Consider the following 10,669-nt stretch of genomic DNA (forward strand, 5'->3'; position numbering starts at 1 on the left):
CTGCCTTCTAAAGCTGGAAATTGACCTTTTTGCTCCCAGTTCCTTTTCTCCTCTCTCTCTCTCTCTCTCTCTCTCTCATGCTCTTGATTTTCTCAGAGCACTGCTCAGCTCTAGCTTATGGTACCAGAAGTAGACCTGGGAACTTCAAACCTCAAGCATAAAAATCTTTTGGGATAACCACTAGGCTATCTTTGCTGCCAGTTTCTACCTTCTCAACCCTATAATCAGAAGCATCCTTTTCTCTCTGGAGTTGGTGAAGTCTCTGAAGAAGATTTAGAAGAGGATTGCACTGGAAATCTGGCAGTCTGAGCTGCCCGGATCATCTTTGCCATGTCCTTCACTCATCTTTGTCAGTGTTCATTAACCATGGCATCAAAGTTGCCTGTGAACTCCTCAGAGGGGATTATCTGCCCTGCTTACTCTGCTGTGTCTCCCAATAAACAGGCCCTCAGCAAATTTACTGATTGTCTGACTAACCAGGCAAACTAGCCTGTCAGGGATCACCAATCACTGAAAAGAGGCCTATGCGTGAAACTCAGAGCTGACCCAGAATCCTCAGGCTCTTTAAGGCTTCTGGAAATTCAGACTAATTGGGGGAGACCCAGACTTCCTGCTGCTGCCATCAAAAATCAAAAAGACAGTAGAGAGGTGGCTCTGTGGGTTCAGGGAATTCCCTAGTACCACATATACTAGCTTGGGGCTCTGGCCTCTTCTGAAATAAGTAAGTAAGTAAGTAAATAAATAAATAAATAAATAGGGCCAGGTAGTTATGCACCTAGTAGAAAATACCCATCACAGTGCACAGGAACCCTAGTTCAAGCCGCTGGTCCCAGGTGCCCTCCTTAGAGGTGAAGGAGGAAGCTTCATGAGCCATGAATCAGTGTTGTTAGTGTCTCTCTCTCTCTTCCTCTCCTTCTCTCCCTCTCCTTTACCTTTCACTTTCTCTCTGTCTCTATTCTAAATAAATTAATATTTTTAAATTGAATTAAAATAAATAAAAGAAATGAAAAGAATTTCTCCCATCCAGTGCCCCCTCTTTAAAAATTTTTTTTTATTTATAAAAAGGAAACATTGACTAAACCATAGAATAAGAGGGGCACAACTCCACACAATTCCCACCAGCAGCTCTCCATATCCCATCCCCTCCCTTGATAGCTTTCCTATTCTTTAATCCTCTGGGAGTATGGAGCCAAGGTCACTGTGGGATGCAGAGGTGGAAGGTCTGGCTTCTGTAATTGCTTCCCTGATGAACAATGGCATTGACAGGTCGATCCATACTCCCAGCCTGTATCTCTCTTTCCCTAGTGGGGAAGGGATCTGGGGGAAGCAGAGCTCCAGGACACATTGGTGGGGTTGTCTGTCCAGGGAAGTCTGGTTGGCATCATGCTAGGATCTGGAACCTGGTAGTTGAAAAGAAAGTTAACATACAAAGCCAAACAAGTTGTTCACCAATCAGGGACCACATTCTGTGGTCATGAGTAGGAACATTCCAAGCTGCCCTAATATCGACCCATCTTCCTCAGGTGTAGCATAGAGTATGTTGTCCAGCCTCCTTTCGAAGGATGGAACATTCTCTACCATTGTTGATCCAAGTTGATGACAAGGTCCTATGGGGGGCCCACAAAGGGGTCTATTGTGTTGTTCCTGATAGAAATGACCAGTAACAATGGAGAAAGGGATTTATTTGAGGTCTAGGTCCATCAAGTCTGTTTGGGAATCTCAGGACTCCCCGATTAGGGCCCCAGCTGATGGGGTGGCCTGATAGTGACTAAAGAGTCATCATTCAAGTATGCCAGTCTCTTGCCCGTATTCAGGTTTTGCAGTCCTTGCTTTGCTAAGGTTAGCTTTGGAGTGAGTGAGAGAACTGGAATAGGAAGTAGGTGAGGAGGGTATCTAAGTCTAAGTAGACACTATTTCATTATGAACTTGATACTGACTCACTGCAGACTATTGTGTACTTTTGCTTTCAGGTATATATTTTGCCCTAATTTATGGATACATGTGAACATATGCTCTATCTCATGGGGCCTGGTCTATATCTAGGTTTTAGGATTTTGTTAGGAAGGGAACTGCCTGGAATGAATTAGAGAATCCTATGAAAGGAAAGGTCTCACCCAAGTAATGAGGGTGAAGGGTTGACATTCTATGCCAGACGTCTCTGGACACAGTCTGAAGTGGAGCACACTGAGGTGGTACTCATTGCTTTGATTGGTTGGGATCAGTGGATGCAATATCATTTGGTATGAATTGAGAGAAGCATGCAGGAAAGTGAGCCGCACCCTAGCGGTTCCAGGATTGGGGGAAATATAGGCTCTATAGAGGAAGCGGGAGGTTCCTGCTGTCTCAGGTTTTAAGAAGGCAGATACTTGTTGCTATAATCACATTATTTGGTAATTGGGTCACCTTTGAAATAGCAGTGCCCCCTCTTTTGCCCCTTCTCCCCCAGAACAAGAAAAGGAAGTTTTCACAGGGAAAGTCTCTGTGCGACATTCCAAAGATCCCTATTTATCTCTTTCCCCAAGGATCCTGACTCTAAAGCCTGTGATAAAAATGGCCAGTGGTGAGAATGGCAGCAGGTACACTCACTTTCAAAGGTGATGTCAAAGTTGATTTTTTTTTATTAAAAATATTTTTTGATGGATTATGACTCCCCACTCAGACCAGAAGAAAAAAAATTAATTTCTCTTGGATAGAGATAGAGAGAAACTGAGAGGGAAAGGGCAGCTAGAGAGGTAGAGAGAGACACATGCAGTACTGCCTCATCATTTGTAATGCTTTCCCTCTTCAGGTGAGGACTGAGGGCCTGAACCTAGGTCCTTATTCATGGTAACTAACATGTACACTTGACCTAGTGTGCCACCACCTGGCCCCCAGCCAAAGTATAACTTACAAGACACTCAAAAGGCTGGAATTTGTTATTTAATGAGTCTCTTTGAAGAGTGATAATCTCTGCACCTTTCAGTGTTGAAGTCACTGCTATTTCTCACTCCAACCAACATCCAGGAGTTGCCCAGCAATGGCACATTGGTTCATAGCCAGCCTCTCCTCCCACCATCCCAGGGTCTCTCTCCTGAGAGCCAGTTTGCAGATTTAAAAGCAGGGCAGGTTACACTAACTCCTCCATCTGTGAGCATTTATTGATTAATCTGTCAGTCAATAAGTACTTAGCGAACATCTGTTGTGTGCATCAGTCATTGTGCTGGGGGCTAAGAGGACCCCTGAGAAGTATGAGACTGAACCCACTCTCTCTCCAAGAGCTATGTCTATACACAGAGCTCCCTAAAGACAGACACTACCAGACAGGATGGTCTTGAAGGTTCTTTAGGGCATTAATATTATGTGGTTATAGACCAAGTAATTGAGTTTGGGTCAGACCTTGAGGGGCAGAGTCTGGTTACCTGCTAGAAGGTGGGTGGAAGGAGGAGCACAAACACAGACAGGGAAAAGTGAAGAAATACAAAGTATAATGTAGGAGCAAGAGGTGGATATGCATGACTAAAGCAGCAGGTGTATATGAAGAAATAAGCATAACATAGCCAGTGAGAATTTGAGCAGATGAAAAACTAAAAGAGCAGCCAGGGAGGTGGCTCAGAGCTGGGGCTTAGGACCTACATTTATGAGGTTCCAGGTTCCACCCTCAGCAGATCACTACTCTGGGCTCCACCCCCACACCCCCTAAGATGAAAAGAAAAAAAAATTAACCTTTGTTTTATTTAAAAATAAATACTTACTTTCTGTGAGATATAAGAAAGGTAGGTAGAGAGTGAGAGAAGCCAGATCACCATTTTGGTACATGCTGGGCAGGGGAACTAACCAGGAGCCTTGGGCATACAAGTCCTGTGCTCTCCCAGCTACTTTATCCCCCCTACACATTGCCAACTAATTTTTTTAAGTTAAAGTTGAGGGGCTAGGCTGTGCCATACCTGGCAGAACACACATGTTACCATGGTCAAGGACCCATTGGTCTCCATCTGAAGGGGGAAGGTTCATGAGCAGTGAGGCAGGACAGCAGGTGTCTCTCTTTCCCTCTCTACCTCCCTCTCAATTTAACTCTGTCTTTTAAAAAATGTTTATTTATTTATTTATTTATTGGGTAGAGACAGAGAGAAATCAAAGAGAAAGGGAGAGATAGAGAAGTAGAGAGAAATAGAGACACCTACAGTCCTGCTTCACTGCTCATAAAGCTTCTTTCCTGCAGGTAGGGACTGGGGACTTGAACCTGAGTCCTTGTACATGCTAACATGTGTGCTCTATCATCTACACCACCACTTGGCCCCCTTCAATTTGTCTCTTTCTCTCTCAACAAAAAAACGTGGGGGGAAGCTCCCAGGAGCAGTGGATTCAACTCTCAGGCACTGAGCCCCAACAATAACCCTGGTGGCAATTAAAAAATTAATAATAGTGGTCCAGGAGGTGGCACAGTGGATAAAACACTGGACTCTCAAGGTCCTGAGTTCAGTTCGGGGCAGCATATGTATCAGAGTGATGTTTGTTTTTTTTCTGTCTCTCTTCTATCTTTCTCATTAATGAAAATAAATAAAAACATTAAAAATAATAAATAAGCTAAAGCAGAATAGTTTTCATGATGGTACTCATAGCCCACCTACCCACTGTTATCTTTTTTTTTTTCCTCAGCAACCATCCTCACTTCTTTCTTTTTTTAAATTTTATTATTTATTCCCTTTTGTTGCCCTTGTTGTTTTATTGTTGTAGTTATTGTTGTTAATGAGGTCGTTGTTGTTGGATATGACAGAAAGAAATGGAGAGAGGAGGGGAAGACAGGAGGAGAGAAAGATAGACAGACGCCTGCAGACCTGCTTCACTGCCTGTGAAGCGACTCTCCTGCAGGTGGGGAGCTGGGGCCTCGGACCAGGGTCATTAGACCTGTCCTTGCACTTTGCGCCACCTGCCTTTAACCCACTGTGCTATCGCCCAACTCCCACACTTATTTCTTTTTATTCCAATTCCAGTATTGTTCAAAATATACACATCCCCCAAGCAGTCAGTGTCTTCCAAGGGAGTTAATCCTAGCCCCACACTCCAGAGTAGATCTAACTGGCTTGTTTTGTCAACTCATTGGTATGAAAAGGTGCATGTGACCCAGTTCTGGTTAGTAAAAAGTTAAAGAATGTCACTTAGGGACCTTCTGGAAAAAAAAAATCTCCTTGTTCCTAAAAGAAATGCATAGGAAGAGACGGTCTGCATTTTAGCTCTGAACATTTGTTGGGGTCTGGAAGTGGCTATGTTGTCTTTACTCTGAAGACAGATACAATACTGAAGGTAGCAGAGTGGGAAGAGAGAACTTGATGAACTACATTGTTGAGTCACTTGAATCAGTCATCCTGAAGCATGTCCTTCCAGCTATCAACACAATGCAATCTTTATATTATTAAAGTTAGTCTGAGTCAGATTTTTCTGTCAGTTGCTACCTAAAGCCCATCTCCAGCCATGGTTAATCTAACTTTACCTTTGTTGTTCTTACTCTACAACTTAATAGTTATGTGACTTTGTTTCTCTTTTCCTATCTTTCTTTTCTTTTATCAGAGTGCAGCTCACCTCTCTGGCTTATGGTGTGTGAAGGGGTGGGGAAGGGACTGGGGGTGAAGGGGAGATTTGAACCTGGGACCTCTGGTGCTTCATGCATGAAAGTTCTGCATAACCATTTTGCTATCTCTTCTGCCCTGGTTGGAGATGTCAAGCTCTCTGTACTTCAGCTTTCTTCATTGCAAACTGGTTATCATAATGTGCCTCTTTCTTTTCCTTATGAGAGCACTGTTCAGCTCTGGTTTATGGTCATACCGGAGATTGAACCTGGGACTTTGGAGCCTCAGGCATGAGAATCTCTTTGCATTACCATTATACTATCTACCCCCTATAATGTGCTTATTTCATCGGACTTTGGGGGGAAATTAAATGAGAGTCTACAAGAGCTTGCTTACTACAGTGCCTAGGTCCTAGTAATAATCAACACATTCGTAGTAGATGAGTTGCCTATTACTCATCTTTATTTATTTATTTTTAGGCTTTTATTTCCTGAATTTTGGACACTAAGTAATTTATAGTATTAGTCCGAAAAAAAAAAAAAACAACGAAGGGTCAGGGCGGTAGCTCACTGGGTAGGGGGTGGGGCTGGCCGTGCACACCGCCCAGGTTGGAGCCCAGGGGTAAACATTAACTCACAGGACTCATCTTTCCCGAAGTCTTTCTTCCCTGTTGTCACTCTGGCTTAGCTCCACCTACTCCAGATCGGGGGGCTAGGAGAAACAGGAAGCGCTCCCGTCACTGCCCCCTCCCCACTTCCTGCAGGACATTTGTCATGTTAATTGCCCCCTCTTTCTCTGGCGAGCCCCGCCCCTTGGTGACTCACCCCTTTTCCTGGACGGAGGTGGACGATTCATGAGTAAGCCAGTTGGGCTCACTTGGACTGGGCCCTAGAGTGGCTCGTGCCTGCGAGTTCCCGGCGGCGCGTGGCTCCCGGCGTGCAGCCTGAGTTGACCTCGCGGCGCCTCCGAACCTTGCTGGGCCGCCTCCCCGCGCCCACGGCTTGTTTAGAGTCATGCGGTGGCCCGCAGATGGAGGAAAAACACCAGAGCTTCTCTTCCTTTCCAGTCACTCGCTTTCTGGAAAACCAACAGGGAAAGAACTTAATCAAAGCATTAACTAATTAGGGATCCTAAACTGGCATAGCAACAGTGAGAAGGAGCGGGCAAGAATACCAACAAACTCAATAATAATAATAATAATAATAATAATTCGTCACCGGGCACAATTTAAAGATCTTATTAGTCTTATTCCTTAATGTGTGAATGGGGCAACATCTGGTCCAGGTAGTAGAATGGAGGCCTGAGGATCTGGACAAAATGAAAGATTTGTATTGGTTGGAAGGAGTTGGTACCAGGAAGTTGGTACCAGGTTGTATCATCCTCTTGTAAGGGTAACAACGGGGGTCTCTGTGGCAGATCATTGCTTGAGTTCTGGCCAACCGGTTCCTGGTGCACTGGTTTAAGAGTCCATTCTCAGGGAGAGGCAGAAACTAATTATGTTCAATCTAATTTGGTGAGGTGGAGCTTAGCTTAAATAACACCACTTGGGGGTCTGTTGTCTTGTTCTTAAAAAAATCAAGGAAGAACCCTGAAAATATTACCTTCTTTGTTACTATTTAAGGCAGTGACTGAAATAGGTAGGGCCAGAGGGACTCAGTTACATCTTCAGTTTGCCACTTGGGCTAGTTTAGGATTTCTGAGCATCAGTTTTATAATCCTTAGAACTCTAGAACTTTAGAGCTGGAGAATCCTTAGAGAGAATCCACTATAGTCGGTCTTCATTTTAAACAAGAGCATTAGGGGGCTAGGTGACAACCTAGGCTGTAATTCTAGCTGTGGGTTTTCACTCTCTTTCTTTTTTCATGGAGTATCTAGTGCATTGAAGATGCAGGAAGCAAAATACATGACTTAAAAATATGTTACTTTGATATATATATGTGTGTGTGTGTCCCATCCCCCCTCCCCATTACCTGGGGCATTGAGCATGCACAACTCCATGGTCCCAGGTCAACTTTTCATTCTTTTTATATGGGACAGGGGCGTATAGCACTGCTCCACCATCTGTGGAACTCCCTCACCACAACCCCTGCCTTGGTGCCATTGTGCTTCCATGTACCATTGATCCCGGCTCCTATGATTGTTAAGGTGTGTCCTCTACTGGGTGAGTTATCTCACAGACCCACAGATTTACTAATTTATGAGACTAGAGACTGAGTGGATGAGAGACTAGAGCAGCACTCAATTCTAGTATATGAAATGCTGGGGACCAAACCTGGGACCTCATGCTTGCAAGCCCTATGCTCTATCCACCAGCTCCCAGGTCCACTATTTTTAAGGATATATTTTACTTATTCATTTATTTATTTTGGAGAGAGACAGAGAAATTGAGAGGGAAGGGGGTGATAAGGAAAGAGGAAGAGAGACACCTGTAGGTAGCACTGTTTCACCATTCTTGAAGCTGCCCCTCCACAGGTGGGAACAACCTAGGTCCTTATGCACTAATGTGTGTGCTCAACCAAGTCCTTTTTTTTAAATCAGAAAGACTAAACATTTGTTTACCTCACTGCTGTTCTTCTTATCTTCAGGTGATCCCTCCTTGAAGCCTAATGCTATAGCTCTTCCCACTAGCTCAGGTTATACATATGCTTCAATTGCTTGACAGTCTGAGGGCTCATATCTTTGGGGTCTTATATATACAAAAGTAAATTTGTCATTCTCCTGTTCATTGCCCTCTATTACAGAAGGCATTTCAACCAAGTACCTGGCAGGGTAGAAGGAAAGTACTTTTTCTTCCCCTATGCTGATGAGAGAACATTTAAAAGAGAGGAAGTGAGGAGAAAAACACTGAGGAAATGATGACACGAACAGGTAAATAGGGAAGAAATGAGAGAGAAAGAGAACAAAGCATAAGGACAGAGTAATATTCCTACAATGACCTTCAGGCTGCATAAAAAGATCTAAGGCCCTCACATTGAATAAATAATGCAGGGATGCAGGCTGCTTGTTGCTAGGCTGTCTTCAACACCTCTCTTTACATTCCCTAACCCCTCTCTCAATGCTGTTATAACCAACAAAATCTTAGTATACTTTCTATCACTTCTGTTTTCACTGTACTTATTTTACTGCTGTTTCATTTCCTCCCTTTTTAGTCATATATTTATTCCATTGATATAAAGTTCTTTTCCTCTTCCTCTCCCTCCTCTTCTTTTTTCTCCTCCTGCTCCTGCTCCTCCTTCTCCTCTTTCCTCTTTTTTTTACAGGGCTGTTTGGCCCTCCCATCCCCTCTTTCCTCTTTTTTAATTAGAGTTAGGTCTCACACATGCAGGATTTCACTGCTGTGGGCCACTTTTTCATTCAGCTTAAGAGCTTCCTCTGTTGCCATAACTCCTCCCCTGTGGTGGGAGGGCTCAGGTCTGAGCCAAGTACTAGGCAATACAGACTTCTTGTCTGGTGAGCTATGTTTCTAGTACTAAAGTTTCTTTCTTTCTCTCTTTATTCATTTATATTTTAATGAGGAAGGGGAAGATTCAGAGAAAAAGACACCCAGAGAAAGACCAGAACACTGCTCAGCTGGTTTATGGTACTACTGGAAATTGAACATGGGACCTCAGAGCCTCGGGCATGAAAATTCATTGCATAACCATTATGTTGTCTGCCCAGCCTCTAAAGCTTCTTAAAAAAAAAAAAAATACTGGCAGCAAAATGGTGGCGGCCTCTAGCAGAGTTCCCCAGGTTCCCGCCTGTAGCGTAGGGACCCTCAGGTACTTGCCGGCTACATCCACCCAAATTCTTTTTCTTTCAGTATGAAGGAGAGGGAAGAAACACGGACATGGGAAAATGCTTTTTAAAGATGGAAGTTACTACAGGGATGAGTGTGTTCTGTGAGATCAATGGGCGGCCTCAGGTCAGCTCTGGGGGTGCTCTGTGTCCTGCGAACCACCCCCACCCCCGTCCCCCGCTCGTAAAGCACCTCTAAGGAAATGTCACCCCCAATCTGGATGCAGTGGGCACTTCTACCTCTAAACTGAGAACCTAGGGCTCCACTGGAGTCCTGCCTAGCAAAGCACCAAGCCAGGCTAAGCTTTTAGGTGTCCTCATCTGACTTGCAATTCAGGCTTTGTCAAAATTCATTCTTGGGGAGTCCGGTGGTAGTGCAGCGGGTTAAGCGCACGTGGCTGCAAAGCACGAGGACCAGAATAAGAATCCCGGTTTGAGCCTCCAGCTCCCCGCCTGCAGGGGCGTCGCTCCACAGGCAGTGAAGCAGGTCTGTAGGTGTCTATCTTTCTCTCTCCCTCTCTGTCTTCCCCTCCTCTCTCCATTTCTCTCTGTCCTATCTAACAATGACACATCAATAACAATAATAACTACTACAACAATGTGAAACAAGGGCAACAAAAGGGAAAATAAATAAATAAATAAATAAAGACTTAAGAAATCTTATATGTAAAAAAAGAATTCCTTCTTGAAATAAAGTTGTTTGGGGGCTAGGGACATAGCATAATGGTTAAGCAAAAGGACTCATGCCAGAGGTCTCAAAGTCCCAGGTTCAATCACTCCCCAGCACCACAATCAACCAGAGCTGAGCAGTGATCTGGTCAAACTAACTAACTAAATAATAAAATTGTTCCCATTACTTTTTTTTTACTTGGGATTTTGTTTCATTTTTTTTTTATTTGCGATTAATAGCGGGTCACAAGATTGTAAGAGTACAGTGAGTAGTTCCACACCATACCCATCTCCAAAGTTCTGTGTCCCTATCCTCCCACCTCCCAAAGAGAACCACCATAGTCCACACAAAGTGTTAGAAACAATACTTAGGTTGTTTATTTATTTATTCATTAATTCATTTTATTTTAGTTGGATCAGGAGGAAAAAAATCAATCCGATACCACAAAATTATAAATAAATATGAATGTATGCAAAAATCACATTACCCTGGTGGTACAGAAATGGGATTGGGATTGAATTAAAGGGGGAAAAGAGGACAAAGAAGAAATGAAAAACAAAATGTAGGTACAGAATGGAAATTTCCCAGTACTCCTCTGTACTAAAATGAAAGAATTTTATTGGCAGAAGGGAACTGGAACAAGGAAGTTAAACTAACAAGTTTGTGGTAAAGTCACCCT

The 10,669-nt window shown here is 43.6% G+C and overlaps 1 long non-coding RNA gene across 1 annotated transcript; it reads right to left on the reverse strand.

Moving 5' to 3' along the window:
* Positions 1 to 1,034: 1,034 nt before the first annotated feature.
* Positions 1,035 to 6,603, reverse strand: LOC132537659 (uncharacterized). The gene is made up of 2 exons (XR_009549122.1): positions 6,368 to 6,603; positions 1,035 to 1,400 (listed from the first exon to the last, which is right to left on the reverse strand). It is a non-coding gene; the product is annotated as an uncharacterized LOC132537659 (long non-coding RNA).
* Between the last annotated feature and the right edge of the window lie 4,066 nt (positions 6,604 to 10,669).

This window comes from Erinaceus europaeus, chromosome 3, assembly GCF_950295315.1.
Source record: "Erinaceus europaeus chromosome 3, mEriEur2.1, whole genome shotgun sequence".
NCBI lineage: Eukaryota > Metazoa > Chordata > Mammalia > Eulipotyphla > Erinaceidae > Erinaceus > Erinaceus europaeus.